The sequence below is a fragment of the Arachis ipaensis genome, chromosome B01 (assembly GCF_000816755.2).
Source record: "Arachis ipaensis cultivar K30076 chromosome B01, Araip1.1, whole genome shotgun sequence".
NCBI lineage: Eukaryota > Viridiplantae > Streptophyta > Magnoliopsida > Fabales > Fabaceae > Arachis > Arachis ipaensis.
In genome coordinates this window covers 78,652,075-78,657,067 of record NC_029785.2, presented here as the reverse complement: position 1 = coordinate 78,657,067, position 4,993 = coordinate 78,652,075, and positions in this window count along the sequence as shown.

The window sequence follows — 4,993 nt, the reverse complement described above, 5'->3', positions numbered from 1 at the left end:
TTGCTGGTAAGTGGTACGCGTTGTGAAAAGTGTGATTCACAATTCGTGCACCAAGTTTTTGGCGCCGTTACCGGGGATTGTTCGTGTTTGGACAACTAACGGTTTATATTGTTGCTTAGATTAGGAAAAATTTCTCTTTTTGTTTAGAGTCTCGTATTATTGTCGTGCTAAAACTTTAGAATCCTTATTTTCCTGTTAAAATCTTTTTCAAAAATAATTTTTCTATTAAATCCTGTGCCAAATTTTAAGTTTGGTGTTTTCTTGTTGATTTCTCTGTGTTTTTCGAAAATTTTAGTTTGGTTTTCTAAAAATTTTAAGTTTGGTGTTCTTCCTTCGTGTTCCTGTGTTCTTGTGAGTCTTCAAAGTGTTCTTGAGTTTTTCTTGTGTCTTGATCTTAAAATTTTTAAGTTTGGTGTTCCTTAGTGTTTTTCCCTTAAAAATTTTCGAAAACAAGGAGCATCAGATCTAAAAATTTTAAATCTTGTGCTATCTTATTGTTTTCTCTCTCCTCTTTAAATTAAAAAATATCTTTTCTCTCTGTTTTAAAAGCAAATTTTCGAAATCTATTTCTAAAATTCAGATTTTTATTTCAAAATTTAAAACCTTTTTCAAAAAAATCATCATATGCTCTTCAAAACTTCCTAACCACTTTCTCTCTCCTCAGTTTTTCGAAATTCTTCACTCAATTTTTTTTATTTATTTTATTTTAATTTATTTCATTTTTGAAATAAATAAATAAATAAATAAATAAATAAAAATATTTTCTCTATTTTACATCATCTCCCTTTCTCCATCATGGACATAAGCGGAAATGAACAGTCCAGGAGGACTCTGGGGTCATATTCTAACCCCTCTACTGCTTCATATGGGAGTAGTATATGCATACCCTCCATTGGAGTTAGTAGCTTTGAGTTGAATCCTCAGCTCATTATCATGGTGCAGCAAAATTCCCAGTATTCCGGTCTTCCACAGGAAGAACCTACAGAGTTTCTGGCACAGTTTTTACAAATTGCTGACACAGTACATGATAAGGAAATAGATCAGGATGTCTACAGACTATTACTGTTTCCATTTGCTGTGAAAGATCAAGCTAAGAGGTGGTTAAATAACCAACCTAAGGCCAGCATAAGGACATGGAAACAGCTGACAGAAAAATTCCTGAATCAATACTTTCCCCCAAAACGGATGACACAGCTAAGGCTGGACATCCAAGGCTTTAAACAAGGAGATAATGAATCTCTTTATGATGCCTGGGAGAGATACAGAGAGATGCTAAGAATATGCCTGATGAGATATTTTTGGAAAAACGAATTTCTCCAAAACACCCAAATCTAACCGGCAAGTGCACCGGGTCGCATCAAGTAATAATAACTCACGGGAGTGAGGTCGATCCCACAGGGATTGATGGATCAAGCAATTTTAGTGGGTGATTAGTTTAGTCAAGCTAACATTGAGTGATTTGAGTGACCATTGAAGCCAACAGAATGTAAATGACAAGGAAAATTAAAGTGCAGAAAGTAAATTGCATTGAAACTTAAAGAGCAAGAAATGTAAATTGCATGAAAGTAAAGGGGATTGGGTGCAGGGAAATTAAATGAAAGCAGTAAATCAAAGCTTAGAACAATTGCAAGAGAAATGAAAGAAAAGATTCTCGAATCCTAGTGCTCCCCTGTTGGAGCCAGCCTCCTTACAAATATGAAAATGATGCCTTATATAGGCTTTACAAAATGGAAATGAAAATGAAATTAAAAACAAATTACAATTAAATGAAATTCCTATTTTATCTATTTCTTATGCCTTTGAGTGATGATCATTTGGGCCGTTGCTCTTGATGGAATTGGGTTGATAAAGGCCTTGGTTGATTGCTCTTGGAGTTTGAAGAGGAACCGAATTGAACCGGGTTGAGTTTGCAAAAGTTGGACCAAAAGTTGGAGCTAAAGTTAGGGGTCTAACTTTGGCTCCAACTTTTCATAGCAGCCCACAAAACTTGCTGGTATGAACGTTGGTGCCAACGTTAGGGGTCTAACTTTGACCCTAACGTTGGCCTCCCTTATGCACATTTATGGCGCCAACTTTGTCCTCTTGTCATGTTGCCAATTTTATGCCCAATATGGACTATCATATATGGTTGGAAAGCTCTGAATGTCAGCTTTCTATCCCACTTAGAATCACTTCAATTGGACATCTACAACTCAAGTTATGATCATTTGAAGAGGGCATGGTCGCTGGCTTTGGTGTGCAGCGTTTGAGGTAACGTTTGCCTCAAACATTGGCGAAAACGCCAGTTCTGGAGGCTCAAACGTATTGTTCACCCCATACTATTATACATTGTTGGAAAGCCCTGGATGTCTACTTTCCAATGCCGTTGAGAGCACATCAATTGGAGCTCTACAGCTCGAGTTATACTCCATCGAAGTTGCAGAGGTCAAGTGGCCTCACTGCAGGTTGCCACCATGTTCATTTATGCACATTGCGGGGCAGTTTTCCCCCTCAATTTTAGTGTCCACCATGCAGTGCCATATATGCTTGGAAATCTCTTGATTCCTACTTTCCAATGCTTCTTGAATCACCTCATTTGGAGCTCTGTAGCTCAAGTTATTCTTGTTGGAAGTATACCCCTTCAAGCTGTTGTGGTGTGTGGCGCCAACGTTAGCCTCAAAGTTAGGGGGCTAATGTTGGCGCAAACTTTTGCTCCTTCCCCATTGAATTTTCATGTGCCAACGTTAGCCTCCAAGTTAGGGGGCTACCGTTGGCGCAAACGTTGGATGGCCAGGGAGGAATTCATGTGCCAACGTTAGCCTCAAAGTTAGGGGGCTAACGTTGGCGCAAACTTTTGGTGCCCAGGGGAGAAATTTCAAGTTCCAACGTTAGCCTCCAAGTTATGGGGCTAACGTTGGGGCTAACTTTTCAACCAAAAGTTTGTGCAAAAGTTTGATGCTAACTTTAGGTCCAGCTTCTTGCTTCCTGGTTCAATTTCACTTATTCCATTGTCCTCTCTTCACTCCTAGCCATTCCTTCTTGCTTCAACCTTTCTCCAAGCTTTCTTCACCTATCATTAATCAACCAAACTCATCAAAGCTATGCTCAAAATCATGAGATATTCATTCTTTCATAATATGCAACAAATATAGCATAAAACCTCATGAAATGGCATGAATTCATACATGGTTGATTAAATCAAAGGAAACATGAAAATCTACCCAATTGGTTTGCTTATGGATCAAGAAAGTGCATAAAACCTATTGAAACCAAAGGGAAAAAGCATAGAAAAACATGACATGGTGACATGTCATCACAACACCAAACTTAAACCTTGCTTGTCCCCAAGCAAGAACTGTGTTGCATAGCAACACCAAACTTAGAATGCAATCCTATGTCAATTTATTTGAACTAAAACTAAAAAAAAGAAACTGTTATATGTTAAATACAATCACCAAATGAAGAGTCTGTTATGAATAAGGATGTCTTGGTGATGTATTAACAAAAACAGTTAATGAAGGAAAGCATTAAAAACAAGTAAATAAATGAAACAAAGGGAAAACAAAAATTATCCAACTATGAAGAAAAATAACACTATAAAAGGCAATATGATTATACAGACAAGTGATGTTGCTGGATTGATTTGCATAGAAAAATAGGTGGCACACCAAACTTAGAATCTTGGTACACCCAACATTTGTTTCAATTGCTCTATCATGGGGGAGGTTTGTGAGAGTTGTGAGTCTTCATGTTCTCTTGTCATCTCAAGTGCAGTTTCAGGTTCAACCACCTCATTCTTCATTGAAAGTTCACTTGATGCAGTGGCCTCCTTATCTTGCTCTTCCACTTTCTCCTTCAAATCCATCAATTGGCCTTCATTTTTCTTGCTCAGTGGTTCTAAGCTCCTCCTTATTTTCTCTACTTCTCCATTCATATTTTTGAAGAAAGCTTCTTGCCTTTTCTCCGATATTTGTGCTTCTTTCGCATATTTTTCGAGCTTGGACTCAAGCTCTGAAAGCCTTGAGTGGTTCATGGAAGTTTGTGTGGGTGGTGAGTTTTGAAAGGGGCTTTCGGTTGAAGTATGGTCAAGTGATGATATCTTTGGATGAATATCATATGGAGCTCCCACTTGGAATCACTTCAATTGGACATCTACAACTCAAGTTATGATCATTTGAAGAGGGCATGGTCGCTGGCTTTGGTGTGCAGCGTTTGAGGTAACGTTTGCCTCAAACGTTGGAAAAAACGCCAGTTCTGGAGGCTCAAACGTATTGTCCACCCCATACTATTATACATTGTTGAAAATCCCTGGATGTCTACTTTCCAATGCCGTTGGGAGCACATCAATTGGAGCTCTACAGCTCGAGTTATACTCCATCAAAGGTGCAGAGGTCAAGTGGCCTCACTGTAGGTTGCCACCATGTTCATTTATGCACATTGCGGGCAGTTTTCTCCCTCAATTTTAGTGTCCACCATGCAGTGCCATATATGCTTGGAAAGCTCTTAATTACTACTTTCCAATGCTTCTTGAATCACCTCATTTGGAGCTCTGTAGCTCAAGTTATTCTTGTTGGAAGTATACCCCTTCAAGCTGTTGTGGTGTGTGGCGCCAACGTTAGCCTCAAAGTTAGGGGGCTAACGTTGGCGCAAACTTTTGCTCCTTCCCCATTGAATTTTCATGTGCCAACATTAGCCTCCAAGTTAGGGGGCTAACGTTGGCGCAAACGTTGGAAGGCCAGGGAGGAATTCATGTGCCAACGTTAGCCTCAAAGTTAGGGGGCTAACGTTGGCGCAAACTTTTGGTGCCCAGGGGAGAAATTTCAAGTTCCAACGTTAGCCTCCAAGTTAGGGGGCTAACGTTGGGGCTAACTTTTCAACCAAAAGTTTGTGCAAAAGTTTGATGCTAACTTTAGGTCCAGCTTCTTGCTTCCTTGTTCAATTTCACTTATTCCATTGTCCTCTCTTCACTCCTAGCCATTCCTTCTTGCTTCAACCTTTCTCCAAGCTTTCTTCA